Genomic DNA, 20,227 nt, shown 5'->3' on the forward strand with positions numbered 1-20,227 from the left:
TCAGGTGTCAGGGAGGTATGTTAACAAATGGATAAAGACGGAAGCCAGCATTATTTCTGATAACCTGTTCCTGGGAAACAAGATAATAAATAATTTCCCAGTATCATTGACACAGAGACCAGGGGAAACATGTAGGAATGAAGTCTGTAGACAGTCTAGAACTGCCTTTCAATAAATAATTTTATCTCCTCACCAGTATAATTGTGGGAGCTTCTGTAGTAAGCCAAACTGAGTGTTAGAGATTCGGCCTTTTCCTCTTTTATAAACTACTACCCTCAGAAAAATGCCAAAGAGCTTCTTGTGCCTACTGCAGAGGAGGAAGGTTCTAGGGCTTCAGTAATATTACACGAATGTGGACTGGCACTGATTCAGAAGCGAGTTCATGAAGTCTTAGGGACAGTTCTGATTGTCTGGTTGCCCCAGGGGAGTTCTTCTCAAGGTCCCCTGAGGAAGATGGCCTCAACTTGTCCCTTTCGGTCTTAGTCCCTGCACCTGTCCTGTAACATACCTAGTGCTCCCTCCTAACTATTATTATTTCTTACTGTCTGCTTCCTTCCTGTTTTTCCTACTGCCACCTAGCAAATCCACCCTTTTGAATCATCATTGCAAACTGCTTTGTGAACTCTTTCTTCCCATTTTTACTGCCCTTCCTTTGTGACCCTTTTTCTCAAAATTCTTATATATCCCACCTTGTATTATAGGCATTGCATATTTGTTTGATTCTCCCTATTAGATTTTTGAGCTTTTCTTTTTTTTTAATTGAAGTATAAATTACACACAGTAACTCTTTTTTTTTCTCCCTGCTTCAATCTGTCTTATTTTCCAGTTCACTAACCCTCATTCAGCTATGTATAAACTCCTTTGAAACCCATCTGTTGAGTTCTCAATTTCATTTCTTCTATTTTTTTGCTTACAGAATTTCAATTTTATTATTCGTATAGTTACCATTTCCTAAAATTCTACATTATCAACAGGTTTTAAAGTACAATTACTTTTATTCTTTTTTTTTTTTTTTTTTTTGTCTTTTTGCCTTTTCTAGGGCCGCTTCCCGCAGCATATGGAGGTTCGCAGGCTAGGGGTCTAATCGGAGCTATAGCCACTGGCCTATACCACAGCAACACGGGATCCAAGCCGCATCTGTTAACCTACACCTCAGCTCATGGCAACGCCAGATCCCCAACCCACTGAGCAAGGCCAGGGATCAAAGCCGCAAGCTCATGGTTCCTAGTCAGATTCATTAACCACTGTGCCACAACGGGAACTCCACTTTTATTCTTAAAAAATAAAAATTCAGAGATGATGTTTAAAATAAAAATAAGTGAAATTCATATTTTATGATTCCAGTGCCTGAATCTTATGTATTTACATTTCTTTTCTGCTTTTTTCTTCTTTGTTTTTGGTCATTTTGCCTTGTTCCTCAGTATGTTTATGTATTAGTAAGTGTTCTCTAGAGAAACAGAACCAGTAGGATGTGTGTATAGATAGAAAGAGATTAACATAAGGAAATGGGTAACACGATTGTGGAGGCTGACAAATCCCAAGATCTGTAGTTGGTAAACTGGAAGCCCAGGGGAGCTGATGGTGTGATTCTAGTCTGAAAGCAGGCCAGCTCAGAATCCAGGAAAAGCCAGTGTTTCATTTGGACTCCAAAGACAGGAAAAAGAAAAACAAAGTCCTAGCTCAAAGGCAGTCAGCAGAAGGAATTCTCTCTTACTCAACCTTTCTGTTTTATTCAGACCTTCAGCTGATTGGATGATGCCCCCTACCTTTAGGGAAGGCAATCTGCTTTGCCAAGTCTACTGATTCAAATGTCAGTCTCCTCAAAAACACCCTCCCAGACACCCAGAATAATGTTTGGCCAAGTATCTCTTAACCCAGTGGCCCGTCACATTGACACAGAAAGGAAACCATCACTGCTTGGTAAGGTGCTTTTTTAATTGAATACCTGACATTACATATGGAAAATTGTTAAGATAGTATAAGGCTTCTATCTTCCTCCAGAGAAGATTAACTTTTGCTTTTGACTAGCGGGTATAGTAAGGATCCATCCTTTTGATGTCATGAGGAACTGGCCTAAATCAAAGATATCTTTGGGAGGCCTGGTCTGCTTACAGTTCACTGCTTCTGAGGGGTAGCACTTTAGTAGTTCCCACTGAAAGCCCAGGGTGCCTTCTCTTTACTGGGTACCAAGTGCCCAAGTTTTGACCCTTGAGCCACAGAAGATAATCCAGAAACTGTTCAGCCTCCTGGCCTTATAGCCTTTGCTTGCAAATTAGTAAATAACTAAGAAGAGCTATTTCAGCACACTTCTCTGAGTTTCCTTCTTCTCTAGAATTTTGGCCCTTCATATCTCCTCTGCCTTTGATGCTTTCAAAGGCACTTTAAAAAAAAAATCCTTTTTCCAGTTTTTCTCATTGTTCCTGGCAGGCAGATTCTTGTGCAGTAGTCTAGCCTGCCATCCCCACTCCCCCTGGCCACTGTCACCACCATTGCCTAGCTTCCAGCTCAAGCTTTGCCTTGAAAAATATGCTACTTTTGAGTTTTTTGTTCTTTATGTGACCTGTTTTTTTCTCTGGACAGTTTTGGAATCTTCACTTTATCCCCATTATTATATTTTGTGATGATAGTCCCTGGACTGTTTATCCTTTTTAATCTGGAAACTGGCATCCTTAGGTACTGAAAACTTTTCTAATATTTTTTGTGCTTGTTTTCCAATTATTCACATGTTCCAGAAAAGTCTCTTGATTTATTTCAATTTCCTTTGTTCATTTCTCTGTGTCCTTTAAAAGTTCTATATGATGAGAAATATGGGATTTTTTTCCCCTCTGGCTTATCTGGAATTCATTTAAACTTTTTTTTGGGGGGAGGGCGGTGCACCCAGGGTACCTTGAAGTTCCCAGGTCAGGGGTCGAACCCGCAACATGGCATCAGCCCCAACCACTGCAGTGACAATGCTGGATCCTTAACCCACTGTGCCAGAAGGGAACTCCCTAATTAAATTTTGACTTCAGTCTTCATACAAATAATTGCTAAGATAATTTTTTGTTCCTTGTTCCATTCTTGTAGAATCCTTTTTATTTTCTTCAGGGCTGCACCCACTGCATATGGAGGTTCCCAGGCCAGGGGTCCAATCAGAGCTGTAGCTGCTGGCCTACGTCACAGCCACAGCAATGCTATATCCAAGCTGTGTCTGTGACCTACAGCACAGCTCACAGCAATGTTTGATCCTTAACCCACTGAGCGAGGCCAGGGATTGAACCTGCAACCTCATGGATGCTAGTCAGATTCATTTCCACTGAGCCATGACAGGAACTCCTAGAATCCTTTTTATCTCATGAGTATCTCTGTCTGTCTGAGAAAGCAAATTTTTGGAGTTTTGCTGTACTCTTGCATTATCTCTATCCATTCTGAATTCCGTTTTTCATGTTTTGCTTATATTGACCTGTCTGCTATAATTGACGCTTTCTCAAATGTCTGACATTCCTTTGTTATCTATTCATATTTAGGAATGAAGCACTGGAAATCCCAGGAGGTTTTGTTGCAAGGGCGGGAGGGTGGTCAGCTGGGCAACTTCACTGCAGTATGACTGGACAGAGATCCTGACTTTTTTTTTTTTTTTTTTTTTTTGGTGGTGGTTCTATTTCCCAGTGTCACCATCAGTGTGTTCTTTCTCTAGAGCCATTCCGTTCCTTCATGTGAAATCTTCAGCTCTCCTGCCTGAGGGCAACATCATCAGGAAAATGTGTGAGGGACTGGTGTTTGCATGTGAGGGGGGCAGCATTCAGTGCTGCCCTCTCGCTTAATCCTCTTTTCCATGATGGCCCTTTTCCCCTGCCTTTCTCCATGCCCGGAAAGCTCTCTCCTTTAACTTCGGTGCAGAATTAACCTGCAGGCCTGAGCTGGGCCTGGGGAAGAGGAGTTGCTTAGGTGTATTGGATGAGGCAGTTGACCTGGGCACGGCCCCTCAGCCTGGATTTCATTCATTCAGTCTGCAATGTCTTTGTGCTGTCACCGAGCCCCTGGAATGGACGTGAACAAAACAGGAAAGGGGCCCTGCCCTCTCAGAGCTGATAGTCTGCTAAGGGGAGACGGTAATAAACATACACATTAATGTGGTCAAAGACAGGGCGACCTTGATAAAAGAGTAGAGCAAGATAAGGAGATTAGAAGTGCCTCAGCTGGGGGATAGAGGGCAGTGGTGGACTGTACTGTACTTTATAACCCTTGACGTGGAAATAATTTCCAGCTTACAGAAGAGTTGCAAGAATGAGAATAGCACATAGAACACTGTATTTACTTTAACCTGATTTACTGTTAATATTTTACTTCATTTGCTATGTTATTTGCTCCCCCTCTTCTGCCATCTGCTATTTTTTTCCCCCCTCTCTCTCTCCCCCTCTCTCTTTCGCTCTCTCTCTATATTATATGTATTATACATGGGGGTGTAGGGAAATCAAGGGCATGTGTATGCATATATATATATATATATATATATATATGTATGTATGTGTGTGTATATATATTATATATATATGTATATACATATATATACATGTATATACATGTATATACACATACATACATATATATACATATATATGTATGTATGTGTGTGTATATATATTATACATATATATATATGTATAATAGTTATATATAAAAAATGGTTCTTTCTGAACTGTTTCAAAGTTAAATATATCATGGCCCTTTACCTCTCAAAATCTTTTCAAATAAATGGGTTTATTTTTTTTTTTTTAAGTTGGTGACTAAAATTTGAACTGGCAACAGAGTATATAATTCCAATTTTCATCCTATAGCGTTTTCAGATACAATGGGGCATTTTTAATTAATAAATTAGTGAACTATCATATTTATGTGTCAAATGCACTGTTAAGTTAGTTGGCAGAGATGTTTAAAGACTCTCAGGAATGTAAGCCAATCCTTTAGGGGTAGGTAAGGGCCTTCCCAGAGGCACTTGGGCCCTCTCTGGGCTCTGTAGAAGTAAGGTCTCTGAAGTCCAGTGAGGCAGTGGAAGCCTCAGGAAGCTGTGTGTCTGGATGACAGTGGATGCAGGAGCACCCCCCTCAGAGACCTGTGAGGGAAAAGATATGTTAAGATACACACATCCTTGATATATCCTTATTTTTTCCTGAATTGAAAGGAGGGCAGACTCTTATCTATTTCATTATCCAAGCTGGCACTGAGGTTTATGGACCTCCTTCAGTTATCTGGGCCTAACCTCTTGCCATTGAGTTAACTGCTTATTTTCTCAAGTTTTAAACCTGTATCCCAAGGGGTCTTGGCTTTCCTAACTGTTGGATTTGCCTTCTGCCAGATAAAATGGGACATACTTTGCCATACTTTGTGCCTTCGACTTCTGACTAGCTGGGCGTGTTTACTGGCGTAGATTCTGTGGCGAAAGTCCCTTGTTGTCTGGCGCTTTAGCCTGCACCCAGTGGGTGCCTCTGCCAAGGGCCCTGCCACGTACTGCTCTTGCTAGTCTAAAAACCTGTGGTGGGTACCTTTTCCTCGTCTTCACTCAACTATAAAAGGGCCATTTCAGTGTGTGGAACTGAAGTGTACATGTTTCACAGCATCTTCCAGCAGAGTTTCCCCGGATCACCCTGAGCTCTGTCATCACGCTTTGCTTCTGTAGGTATTCAGGGAATGTCAAACAATTTCTTTTGCCATGGCCCTTTTCAAAGGTTTCTAGGCCATGATGAGTAAGAGGTTTCTAATGCCCATTTTTTATGTTTCTATTGTACTGTTTCCCATAGCATGATGCCTAAGGTGCAGTTGCCATAAATATTTCTCCTATTAGACTTTAAGACTCTAAAAGCAGAGACTCTTTGTCTCAGTCACCATTCCGTCTCCAGCATTCACCATAGTATCTGGTCTATCATCGGAGGTAACAATGTATCAGTCAGTAAACCCAGAGGGATGACTCTTTCAAGTGGCTTAAGCTTTAAAAGCCTATAGTTTCAACTTAGAAAAGTCCCAAGCCCATTGTCAAGTAGTTGGGGGTTTTTGCTTTCTGGCCCACATAGAGTATCCCAGCTCCAAGTTGAGAGAATTGCCAAATAGCAACTTTTTGGTCAGGAAAGCCATCCTTTCAGATTCTGTGTAGCTTTGCCATTCTTAACCAAGAGAAGGTGACGTTGCCAAAGGCCATAGCTTTGTGAGAACGTTGGAGCTGTAGACATGGGGATGGGTTTGCTCTTCTCACCATTCACCGAATTCTGAGGCTGCCTAGAAAACACTGCTCAACTCGGAATAAGAGGTGCTCTGTAACAGATTGCTGTACTCCAGAGCAGCTTGTAAAGAAGCATCTGAGAGCATCATTCTATCTGAGTTCTTAGTGATTCTGAATCTGAAAGAAGAAAGTAGATTCCAAGAGATTTTAGGCTGAGGAGAAGAGCATTTTGCATTCAAAACAAAATAAATGTGAAGTATATAAAATTACAGAAGCTTGAGAAGAATGGGTGATAGGAAGATTTTGAATCTGTGTTTCAAATGTTAAAGTGTAATCATAAGTTATTTAATATCTCTGCAAATGTGCAAGCAGTGTTCCTTGTAATTAGCAACCCTGACATGTAGATTAAGTGCATGAAACGGCTCTAAATTTTTTTTTTTTTTTAACATTCAAGTACTTAAAGTTTGGAAAAATTTCTGCCCCAGAAGATCTGAGTATAATTCACACTAATGGAAAATGGTAAAAGTGGTCAGTTTCATGAATGCCATCTACCTTAAGCAGAACATATTGAAATGGCATAATTTCTTTTTCAGTAGCCAATAGTTGCTTTACTTCTTATGATAAAATTAAATGATCTAAAGCTGAGTGATTCAAAACACCTATAAATATTGGCCTATCTCTAACAATAATAGCAGTGATTGTTTCAACCATAGGGAAGTATGTCACCAAACAATAATAATTTCTAAGAAATTTTGTCTGGTCTGCAAGTATATGGTATAATTAATGGTTAATGGCATGGCTTCTAAATTCACCCTGCTTAGGTCCATACATCATCTTTGTCACTTTGTAGCTAAACCTCAGTTTTCTCATCAAGGGAATGAAGAAACTTACTTAATAAGGTTGTTATGTATATTAAATGAAATAATGTGTATAGAGTATATTAGCATAGTTCCTGAAAGATAGTAAGCTGTCATTGCTGCTATTATTCTAAACACTTCCCTACTGTGGGGCATATTCCTGCCTTAGTGATATATGAAATTGTTAAGGCAGAATATAAGATCTCAAAAAGTAAGCTCTTAATTATTAAAATAGAATGGGATTTGCAGTTTATAAACTGCATGCATATGATTAAGTAAGCCCAGTCTTATTCAAAGGAGAAGAAAACAACCTTTTGAAGAGAAGACATAAACTAAATTAGGATTGTTCTTACTAGGTCTGTGCTTTGACGACTAGCAGCTTTATCTTTGAAAGCTGCCTGGTTTATACTGCATGTTCTCTAACATGTCTTAACAATGTTGGCAGTCATATAAAAAGAAAAACTGTGCTATGTTTTCTTGTTTTCAGCTTGTACAATGGGGAAGTACCCTGCCATTACTGCAGCAAGGTGGGCTCAGCTGATAAGCAAATAGGGAAAGTAGCAGTGATATTGTTCTTTTAAAGATACTGAGTTACTGTTTATCATGGCTTCATTTAGTCATAACATGTAGGCATCATTACTGCACCCCAGAAAAATGGTTGAATCCACAATAAGCTATCTGAACAGTATAAGTATATTGAAGATTTTTTTAGATTTTACTCCTTTAAAAAAAAATGCCTATTTAATGGAACAGATTGCACACAAACCACACCTGAATATCATACTCCTTACCATATAGCTATATTTCAAAATGTTTCTTCCTTTCTGGAAAATGACTAACAATAATAATAATAAATTCAGGAAAAATAAACATCAAAATACTGTCTCTAAGCCCCCAAACATACCCTATATAAAAGTCCCAAAGTGTATATTTGCTTTCCTATACTATTCAAGAAAACACAGTTGTGCTTCATTATCAAAAGTTGACTCTGTTAAATTTCAAATGAGAATGTGAAATATATGAAAATGTTTCCTTAGAGTAGAATGAATTGGCCAGCCTAGAAGTTCTTTCTTTAATGAGAAAGTAACATAAGAAAATGTTTTGTCATGTACACAGATTTGGAAACCTACTCTGCACAGCTGTGTTATAAAATTGGGTATACTTCCCTGACCTCGCTGATTTTTTTGCCAATAGGTTTCTATGTGAATAAAAGAAATTTTCATTACTGCGCCTTATCCTATCAAATTTTGACTATACATTTCTTTGAAATTATCATTATGACATCTAGGAAAAGTATAAGTTTCACCCAACAGGTAATAACCATTGCTCTCCAAAGGCAAGAGAGGAAAACCAGTCTCATCAACTAAGAATTAGTTGTGATAAAGAATCCTTGGTCTTCCTATATTTTTGAGAGGCAATGATGCATTCAGAGTACATATTAGAACTTCCTTATTGTTTCGGTACATTCCCATGATATCAGAGTGCACTTTAATTCTCAATTTGTTATTGATACAGATCAACCAAATGTAACCCTGTAGTTACTCATGTGTTTTTAGAGTTTCCCTTGCATGCAGTTTTGTTTAACACGGGTCACAGTAATGGATCGTTTATACAAAATAATGGATTGCTTCCTCTTTCTGCCAGCTGATTTGATCAGTCTGAAGTTCCTTATGTACTGTGGGTTACATAACTAGCATGGAATCCGTATGGTACATTTCTTAGTATGACAGTAACTGTATTAACCATTTTTATTCTCTAAGTCTTTGAGGACATTTTAATAAACACAAAGAAGCCTCTTATTTTGAAGTGAATAAACTTGAAATTAAAATGAGCAGTAAGTTACCATACGGGACTCAATTACCAGACTTCTTGGAAAATAGATTATTTTTGTTAGTTGATTGTTGTGGTTAACTGTGGATTGGCCAGGGGAGGAAAAAACACCAAAAAAATTTATTTCTAACTTTCCCATTTAAAATGTTTATAATGTGTTTTAGCATACTTTCCTGCTTCTATAAACAGAATATAATAGATCATAACTTAGTTCTACTCTCTTGAAGAATTTGTAGTACCTGCAAGTCCTAGTTGTGAGTATTTTCTCTTGTCGTCTATGGTGCAATTATAAATGCAGAAAATTTAGGGGATTAGGATTAACTGTACTGACCTCACATTATTCCCCTGCAATTATTTTTTTAAAACCAAATCCCTGGTAGTAGCTGGTTTGGTTATTTACTAATACGGTTAAAAGATGGAGTTCCCGCTGTGGCTCAGTGGTTAACGAACCCAGCTAGCATCCATGAGGACGCGGGTTTGATCCCTGGCCTCACTCAGTGGGTTAAGGATCTGGCATTGCCGTGAGCTGTGGTGTAGGTCGCAGACATGGCTCAGATCCCACATTGCTGTGGCTGGGGTGTAGACCGGCAGCTACAGCTTCGATTGGACCCCTAGCCTGGGAACCTCCATGTGCTGCAGGTGTGGCCCTAAAAGACAAAAGACAAAAAAAAAAAAAAAAAAAAAGTTGCCTGGAGAAGAAAAGAATATAAAAAGTTAAATAGTTAAATTCCAGTTAGTGGAGATTACATTATTCAATGACATCTAATTTTCCAGGTATTATTGAAGAACCTGAAAATAATCAAAATTACCTTTGTGCTTTCAAAATATAAAGAAAAATAAGAGCCCCAAGACTTAGAATGTCACCTTTGAAACTTACTAGTTCCCTTTTTTTCAACAATCCCACCCTCTGATTTCAAAGAAGAAACAGAATTTGGATATCTTCATTGTCAGCACATGCAAATCTACTTAATGTTCATTATGGCAGAGTATTCCATTATATGGATATATCGTAATTTATGTAACCGGGCCTAATTATGGACATTCATCTCACATCTTTTGCCATTTTAAGTAATTCTAGTTTTCCCAATGGTATTTATTGAACAGCTCTTTTTTTTTTTTTTTTCTCTACTGCTACCTTTATCATAAATTTAATTCCCATGTATGCTCAGGTCTATTTTTATTTATTTATTTATTTATTTATTTATTTATTTATTGTCTTTTGTCTTTTTGTTGTTGTTGTTGTTGTTGCTATTTCTTGGGTCGCTCCCGCGGCATATGGAGGTTCCCAGGCTAGGGGTTGAATCGGAGCTGTAGCCACCAGCCTATGCCAGAGCCACAGCAACGCGGGATCTGAGCCACGTCTGCAACCTACACCACAGCTCACGGCAACGCCGGATCATTAACCCACTGAGCAAGGGCAGGGACCTAACCCGCAACCTCATGGTTCCTAGTCGATTCGTTAACCACTGCGCCACCACGGGAACTCCTGTTCAGGTCTATTTTTAGACTCTTCTTTTGTTCCATTGAGTTGTGAGATCCTTTTCTGTTCATACAGTTTTTCGGGGGGTTTTTTGGGTTTGTTTTGTTTTTGTTTTTTTTTTGTTTTTTGTCTTTTTAGGGCCATGCCCATGGCATATGGAGGTTTCCAGGCTAGGGGTCCAATCAGAGCTACAGCTGCTGGCCTACACCACAGCCACAGCAACGCCAGATCCAAGCCGCCTCTGTGACCTACACCACAGCTCGCAGCAACGCTGGATTCTTAACCCACTGAGCGAGGCCAGGGATTGAACCTGCAACCTCATGGTTCCTAGTCAGATTTGTTAACCACTGAGCCACGGTGGGAACTCCTGATCATACAGTTTTAACTATTGTAGCTTCATAATATGTGTAATAGTTGTTAGAGCTAATCTCCCTTCTCTTCTTTTTCAGAATTTGTAGGTTTAGTGCATTTCTTTTCATTTGTCACATTTCAAAATAAGGATCGTCTTTTACTATTTTAATTGGAATTGAATGAATTGAATTGATAAATTAATACAGTTGGAGAATTCTCTTTTGAAATGGAAGAACAAATATCTCTTTGGATTTTAAAGTTTTCTTTAGATAAGTGGAGTACATTTCCTTATTTGTTTTTTTATGGCTGCACCAATGGCATGTGGAAGTTCCTGGGCCAGAGATTGAACCCGTGCCATGGCCATGACCTGAGCCACTGCAGTGACAATGCCAGATCCTTAACCCACTGTGCCACAAAGGAAATCCAGTACATTTCTTTTTATGTTTGTATTTAGCTGTTATTTTTATACATGAATTTTTTTAATGTTTTAAACATAAACCGAAAATAATGGTAATCTTGTCTTCCCAATATTTATAACTCTTATTTTTGATACAGTATTTCTAGGACAGTAATAACAATATAATATAACCAGAATAATCCTATTTAGATGAAGTCAAATATGTCACCCCTGTTTTCAAAACCCTTCAAAGACTTTTCAGTTACTCAGAGTGAAAACCAAAGTCCTATTGGCCCCTCCATCCTCTGTCCCCACCACTGCCCTTATGATCACAATTGTCACCGCCTGAGCTGCTCTCCTCCCACACACAGTGCTCTGGCAGTGCTGCTCTCCTTGCTTTTACTCAAACACACCAAATGGAGTCTATCATATGGTCTTTGCACTTCCTTTTCCCTCTCCCAGAAAAATTCTTTGTCCAAATATCTTCCAGCTCACTCCATAGCTGCCTTTACACAGATGTGACCTTTCACTGAAGCCTTATCTAAATACCCTGTTTAAAAAGCTATACCAGGAGTTCCCGTCGTGGCGCAGTGGTTAACAAATTCGACTAGGAACCATGAGGTTGCAGGTTCGATCCATGCCCTTGCTCAGTGGGTTAATGATCCGGCATTGCAGGGAGCTGTGGTGTAAGTCGCAGACACGGCTTGGATCCTGCGTTGCTGTGGCTCTGGCGTAGGCCGGCGGCTACAGCTCCAATTGGACCCTTAGCCTGGGAACCTCCATATGCCGCGGGAGCGGCCCAAGAAATGGCAAAAAGACAAAAAGACAAAAAAAAAAAAAAAAAAGAAGCTATACCAGCAATTCCTAGTCTTTTTCATTATCTTCTTTTTTCGTATCCCTCCGTGGGCCTGGAGACTTAACTACACATCTCGTAATTACTTATTTATAATTTCATTTTGATAGTTATTCCTTAAATTGTCATATAACTATTTTTAATTATTAATCATTTATTGTGACATTAACATCCTGTTTTATTCATTGTTATATCATTTACTCATTTATTTAGTGTTTACTGACACATATTTTTATTATTTATATCTTTTGCATGCAAAAGATGGTAAGAAAGAAGATGAGGTCAAGGGATACACAAAATAAAAAGCACAAAATAAGATTTTACATTTAACTCCAAAATATTGGCATTTTTAAAGTGAAAATGTAGTAAATATATTAGTCATTTTAGTTAAAAGACAAATACTGTCAGATTAGGTAGAGCTAAAAATCCAACCATATCTTCTAAATATAAGGCTTTAGAAAGGTAGATAGTAGAAGACAGGGGAAAAGTATATCTGGCAAATTCTAACCGTAGCTAGTGTAGCTATGTTAATATTAAACAAAATAAGCCCTATAGGAAAGATATTACTAGAAATGAAGAGGGTTCCTTCGTAATTGTAAGAGGTTTCCTCTATCAGGTATTAATAGTATCAGGAATAAAAGAGGTAATATCACTGCTGGTTGTCCAGAGATTGAAGTTCAAGAGATTGAAGTATAATAGCCGGATATTATAAATAACTTTGTGCCAATAAATTTGGAAGTTTAAATGAAATGGGTAAATTTCTAGAAAAAAGATAACATCAAAACAGGTTCTAGGAATTCCCGTCATGTCTCGGTGTTAGTGAACCTGACTAGAATCCATGAGGACACAGGTCCCATCCCTGGCCTTGCTCAACCCAAGGATCCGGTGTTGCCATGAACTGTGATGTAGGTTGCAGACGCAGCTCAGATCCCGTGTTGCCATGGCTGTGGAGTAGGCCAGATGCCTCAGCTCCCATTAGACCCCTAGCCTGGGAACCTCCATATGCCATGGGTGTGGCCCTAAAAAGACAAAAAAAACAAAGCAAAATAAACAAACCAAAAAAACCACATTCTAAAGAAGAATAGAAAGCCTGAATGGTCCTAAGCCTTTAAAGAAACTGAGTCAATCAATAGTCAAAATTTTCTGAAAATAAAACTCTAGACTTCACTATTGAGTTCTATCAAATATTCAGAGAACAAATTATTCTATTATATTACAAAATCCTCTAAGTAATGGAAAGGAAGCCATGTTCTCCAACTTAGTTTTCTCAAACTAGCAAAACTTTATATGCAGACCTAGAAAAAATAATATAAGAAAAGCAAGTTTCAGGCCAGGCTTAATCATCAACATGCAAAAGGTTCTACACAAAATATTAGGAAACCAAATAAAGAAACATACAAGAAGTATGTATCATGACTAAGATGGGTCTATCCCAAGAATGGAAAGTTAGTTTCATGTTAGAAAATCAACTGACAGTTTGCCACATTAAAAAATAAAAGAAGAAAAATCTTATGATCATCTCAATAGGTATAGAGAAGGTATTTGATAGAAGTCAGCATCCAAAAAATTAAATAAAGTCAGCATCCATATGATTTTAAAAAAGAATTAGCAAACTAGGAATTGAGGAAATTTTGTTATTCTAAGTATATATCTAGAAAACCTTCAGTACCCATCATTTTGAAATTTCTCCTTTGAGTGCAGGAGCAGGAGCAGTAATTATTTCTATTCACTGTTGTATTAAAGTTTCGGCCAACTCAGTAAGGTAAGAAAAAGAAAGGATATAAGTATTTGATAGGAAGAAACAACCCTCATTAATCATAGATAATATGAATCTGTACTTAGAAAATGCATAAGAATATACAGGCAAGTTCTTAGAACTGATAAAAGACAGTGAATTTGCTGGACACAAAATCAACATACATATATAATGCATATTGTGTATATATAAGCAACAACCTTTTTTTTTTTTTTTTTTGTCTTTTTGCCATTTCTTGGGCCGCTCCCATGGCATATGGAGGTTCCCAGGCTAGGGGTCAAATCGGAGCTATAGCCACTGGCCTATGCCAGAGCCACAGCAACACAGCATCCGAGCCATGTCTGCAGCCTACACCACAGCTCACGGCAACTCCGGATCGTTAACCTACTGAGCAAGGCCAGGGATCGAACCCACAACCTCATGGTTCCTAGTCGGATTCGTTAACCACTGAGCCACGACGGGAACTCCAAGCACCAACCATTTATAAAATAACACTCTAGGAGTTTTCTTGTGGCACAATGGGTTAAGGATCCAGCATTGTCACTGTAGTAGCTCAGATTTGCTGCTGTAGTGCAGGCTCGATCCCTGGCCTAGTAACTTCCTCATGCCACAGGCACAGCCAAAAGAAAGAAAGAAGGAAGGAGGGAAGGAAGGAAGGAAGGAAAGAAAATGAAAATTTTCAAGTATCCTATTTATAGTAGAATTAAAAATAATAAGTACCTAATCTGACAAAATTGTGCAAGATGACTACATGTAAAAATCTATAAAACATTTTTAGAGACAGTAAAGATTTATAATAAAGGGAGAACTATCTCACATTCATGGGTTGGAAACCTCAATATTGTAAAGGTATTACCTCTCCTCAAATTGATTTATAAATTTCATGCAATTCCAATCAAAATCTCAACAAGATATCTGAGGAACTTGAATAGTCAGTTCCACAATGTTTATGAAACGCAGAGAGCCAAAAATACTCAAGGCATTTTTGAAGAACAAGAAGATGGGGTTTAACTAACTCTACCAAATATCAAAATATAAAGCTTTAGTAAGTAAGACATTGCGCTCTTGGCACAGAGTTGGAAAAGCAGGCCAGTAGAACAGATTATAGAGCCCTGGAAAGGACCTGGTCACATGTACAGGCACAGGATTTACAACACAATTGTCACTGCAGAGAAGCAGGGAAAGGACAGCCTTTGCAATTGAGTTTCCATATGGAAAAAAATTAAATTAGATCCATATTTCACACCACATGTAAAAATCAGTTTCAGGTAGATTATGAACCTAAAACTGAAAGACTAGGCCATAGAGCTTTTAGAGATATTACTGAAGAATACTGGCTGCCAAGGAGCCTGCAGTGACTGTGAACTGTGGCCGACCTGGCTTCCTTACTGGATCATGTTCCTATAGCTCCAGGTGGGACTGACAAACGAGAGCCCAGCTGACGCTGAGAAGTCAGTTTCTTCGTCGTTGTCCTTGCTGCCCCTGCAGCTGCTAGAACTCTTCCTGTGAGATGGGGAAGGTAGCTCCTTCTTAGCCCTTCAGCCGGACACTGAGAATCGCTACCTCTCTCACTACCCAAGACTGCTTTGTAGACATCCACCCCTACAAGTGAAATCCACCCCTGTTTGCCTCTCAGGCCTTAAGTCCAACAGAACATCGGCAGCACTTACAGGAGTTAAAGGACTCATGATGTTGGAATTACCCAAGGGAGTTCCGGCTATGGCACAGTGGGTTAGGCATCTAACTGCAGCAGCTAAGGTCATTACGGAGGCACGGCCTGGCACAGTGAGTTGAAGGATCCCCAGCCTGCCACAGTGAGTTAAAGGATCTGGCATTGCCCCAGTTGTGGTGTAGGTTACAGCTGTGGCTCAGATTTAATCCCTGGCCTGGAAACTTCCATATGCTGCGGGTGCTGCCATTTAAAAGAAAAAAAAAAAAAGAATTACACAAATGAGAGGAGAAGAAGTGTCCATTTGAAGGTATAAAATCAGTGGTTAACTGTAGCACCACTCCAGTGGCTTTTCTACCTCTCGGGCTCTTAAAGCATGGTCTTTGGTATCCAAGTGAAATGCCAGATCCCTGAATTACATGTGATAATATGATTAAATTTACTTTCTGTATGAGTTGCAGATACCCACTAAAGTGATTGTACTTTCAGAAACAAAGGAGAAAAGGCTAAGATCTCATGCCGTATTGTTTAAAAGCTCTTGGTGATCCACATTGTCAGTAGTTGGTATTATTAGATTTCTTAATTTTTGCCAGTCTAAAGGGCATATTCAGCATCTCTAAGAGAGACAGCAACCCATTTGACTTTGAGCCTTTGGGAGCAGTCCTGAAGAATATCTTTTAACAGAGAGGCAAAGATGACATAGCAGCATACCCAGCATATGTAGAATACGAAAAGGGGAGACCTGTTCAAGAGCCCTGCAGATGTCAGAAAGCTGTCAGGTTCTTTACTTAAGCTTCCTGAGACTAAAGATAGTATAGTCATGATGCTTGTGCTCCATACTCTACTTCCCCTGTGTCCTCTACGCCATTGTCATGGCTGATGAATCGGGAATGCTGTATCCCCATGTTAAGTTAGAAGGAAAGAAGCAGACGACCAAGTGTCAGAAAAGTACCGGGGTTCCGAAGCTGATCTCCTTCCTTGCCTGTTTGTGTTCAGATGCACTGAGTTCACACTGAAAATGGTATCCAGGGAGAGTGATTCCCTTAACTGACATTTCTTGTCCAGTCAGACTATACAGAGATCTCATAACCTTTGTGAGACTCTTTATATATAACGCTTATATAAACCCATTGTAGTATAGGTAGCTTGCTCTGATTGGAGGATTCTGGATCATCTGTGACATTCTAGAGGCCCTTCTAGTGCTCTCCCCCCTAAGTGCCCATGAATGCCCCATAAAGTCTTTATTAAGTACAATCCATCTAGCATCTCCTCTGCTTTGTACTTGAGAAGATGCCAAGATGGCAGAAACTTCCATTCTGGCTGAAAACCGGCATTCATTCAAATAGCACATTACGAGCATTTTGTAATGTGTTGTTACCAATCCAGCATTTTAAAAATCATCTGAAAAGGCTGTGGCTCCTTGCTCCCAAAGAAGGCCACAGGGAACAGTATGTTCTTACTTATGTGACAGAGGAGATCTAGTAGAGGTCAAATTATTGTGACCAAACAAGAAACAACTAAAATATCTCAGATATTGTTGAGAGAAAAGGAAAAATCTGCAGGAAATGGCCGAGCATTTAGCTGATAGATATGACCAAGGAAAAACAAGAAGAGCACGATTAGAAAGAAGAGTCCTCCAAAGTTTTTACCCTCTAATGCCTGTTCTCTATTAGCAAGCAAGACGTGAAGGCAGACTGACAGGCATTACCTGATCAACTTTAACATTGGGTCAGTGCCACCAAACCGCTTACTATGAAAAAGGACTGTTGACCAGTGGAAGGTGAAAAACAGACTGAGTCCACAAAAACCCACTTTTACCGTGAGGTCCTACTAGGAAGAGTGCATTAAGTTCATCCAGAAGAAGGAATGTAAATACATAAGGGAAATGGCAAATCACTGATGCCTGAAATCAAAGGAACAGACTCATAACTGAAGTTAAACATAGCCCAGGGCTTAAATCCACATGGTAGAAAAGATAAGAAGTAGCATTATCTAATTTCTAAGAAAGCATTTTGAATGAAAAAATAATACCTTCGTGATTTGAGGCTGTAGAGGCATTTCTGAAACAGGGACAAAGAACAGTCACTGTAAAAGAAAAGACTGTTAAGTGCAAGTGCATCACACTTAAGAACTTATCTCCATTAAGAAAAAAATAAGAATAAGGGGTGAATGGGCAAGCCAAAGACTGCAGCATGACAAAGAACTGGTATCCAGAATAAAAAAACAACTTCTACAAATTAATAAGAAAAAAAAGTCTGATAGAAAAATGTGCAAGAGACTTAAATAAGCACTTCAGAGTTTGTGGAAAATGTCCAAAAAACATAAAACTTTTTCAGCCTTATTCAGCATCAGAGAAGCATAAATTAGAGCCACAATGAAATACCTCTAAACACCAGGTTAGTCAATTGCAGTTACAATTACAATTACAAATTGGCCAGTACCAAATGTAGTATGGATATGTAACAATATGAACCCTCATGTAGAGGGTAAGGGAGTAAATTGGTGCAGGTTCTTTGGAAGACCATTTGGAATTATCTACTAAGGCTGCACATATGCATTTCACATGACCCCGTATTTCTACTTTGAAGCGATATAGTCAACAGAAATACATACACACATACATAAGAGACATGTATAAAAATATTCATAGCAGCATATTTGTAAAAACAACCCAAATAACTATCAATAAAATAAAGAAATTGTGTTCTTACAATGGAAACTGTATAGCAAAGAAAATGAGCTATTGCTACATGTTATTGACATGGATAGATCTTATAAACAGTGTTGAGTGAAGGAAGTGAAATACAAAAACATACTTAATGATTACATTCATATAAAGTTCATTAATAGACAAAAGTTAACTATGGTATTAAGGGATAGGTATTAGTCTGCTCAAACTGCTATAACAAAAGTCCATAGACTGGGTGGCTTAAACAACTTGTACTTATTCTCTCACAGTTCTGGAAGGTGGAAGGCCAAGATCAGCATGCCAGCATTGTCAGTTTCTGGTGAAACTTCTTTCTGGCTTGTAGAAGGCCACCTTCTCCTGTGTGTTCACCAGACCTCTTCTCTGTGTGCTCTTAGGAAGAGAGTAAGCTCTCTGGTGTCTGTCATTATAAGGATATCAATTCTCTCGAGTAGGACCCCACTCTTAGGACTTCATATAACCTTAATTACCCATCTCTACATGCAGTCACCTTGGGAGTTAGGACTTAAGTCATACCAGTTTAGAGGAGACACAGTTCAGTTTATAACAGGATAAGTGTCAGTGTAAAGCCAAATAAGGAAGTGATTGCAGTGTTAAGGAATGCTGGATATTGATACAAAGGAAAGTAAGAAAGTCAGGATAGAGGTTACCTAGGATGTGACCAGAGGACGGAGTTAAGATTGGAAGATGACATGTTGGCAGTGTTTTGTTTCTTGACCCACACATATGTTCATTTTATAAATTATTTGTTAAATTGAACATTTATGTTTTATATACTTTCCATAAATATATTATACTTAACATTTTAAAAGTTTATTTTAAAGTAAATTATGTATCCATTCTTGTATCCTGTTCTATGGTCTATTAGCATTGGTGATCTGTTCCACATATGTTACATTTATGTTACTCTGTTATTAATACGGTTTGTTCTTAACTATTTTGACTTTTCAGATCTCTGATAGAAATTATTTTCATATGTTAATTTTTAAAATTTAATATGATAAGTACTGATAAATTTAAAATGTTTTAGTGATTTTCTTCCATAGTATTATTGAAATATATTTCTTGATATTGTGATGAATTGAGCTGAAATAATATTTTTGTCCTTGAACATTTTCCCACATGGGTAGAAATTTCCAACTTCCCTTGTCCCTGGCCTACACTTAATTATTTATTTATTTATTTTTATTTATTTATTTATTTATTTTTGCCTTTTCTAGGGCTGCTCCCGTGGCATATGGAGGTTCCCAGGCTAGGGGTCCAGTTGGAGCTGTAGCAACACGGCAGAGCCATAGCAACACGGGATCTGAGCCGTGTCTGCGACCTACACCACAGCTCATGGCAACACTGGATCCTTAACCCACTGAGCAAGGGCAGGGATCAAACCTGCAACCTCATGGTTCCTAGTCAGATTCGTTAACTACTGCACCACGATGGGAACTCCTGGCCTACACTTTATTGAGGTTGAATCAGTTGTTAAAAATATATTTGGACCGTTGAAGATTATCTTTGGCTGGTAAAATTAAGGAATAGAGGAACTTTTCAAAAGTAAGCTATCTTGGAGTTCCCGTGGTGGCGCAGCAGAAACGACTCTGACTAGGAAGCATGAGGTTGAGGGTTCCATCCCTGCCTCGCTTAGTGGGTTAAGGATCTGGCATTGCTGTGAGCTGTGGTGTAGGTCGCAGACACAGCTCAGATCTGATGTTGCTGTGGCATAGGCTGGCAGCTGTAGCTCTGATTGGACCCCTAGCCTAGAAACCTCTGTATGCCGCGAGTGTGGCCCTAAAAAGCCAAAAAAAAAAAAAAAAAAAAAAAAAAGGAGGTAAGCTATCTCCCAATATAATCAATAAAAGAAATTCTAACTAGACATAGAACTTGTATGTCTTTTATGGAGCTTTATTCTCTTGTGCTATCATTAGTCAATCAAATTGGTGTAACTACTACAATGATACATTCATTCCTTCTTTCAGCAATGATTGTGAATTGCTGTCACAATCAAGAAGTTATCTAGGAATCTGGTTTTCTTCTCACCCTGAAAATAAACCCCAGCAACCTAAGGGACACCCGTAAATCCTACCCCGATTGGTAGTGGGCAGTGAAGCGTGCTGCTTCTCAGCCCTGTTCTAAAACCCAG

General features: G+C 38.8%; 1 protein-coding gene across 4 annotated transcripts in view; it reads left to right on the top strand.

Annotated features, from left to right (window-relative positions):
* LDAH (lipid droplet associated hydrolase) overlaps positions 1–20,227 on the top strand; it is a 111,628-nt gene that overhangs the window by 59,658 nt on the left and 31,743 nt on the right. The window lies entirely within an intron of this gene.

Source organism: Sus scrofa, chromosome 3 (assembly GCF_000003025.6).
Source record: "Sus scrofa isolate TJ Tabasco breed Duroc chromosome 3, Sscrofa11.1, whole genome shotgun sequence".
NCBI classification, from domain to species: domain Eukaryota; kingdom Metazoa; phylum Chordata; class Mammalia; order Artiodactyla; family Suidae; genus Sus; species Sus scrofa.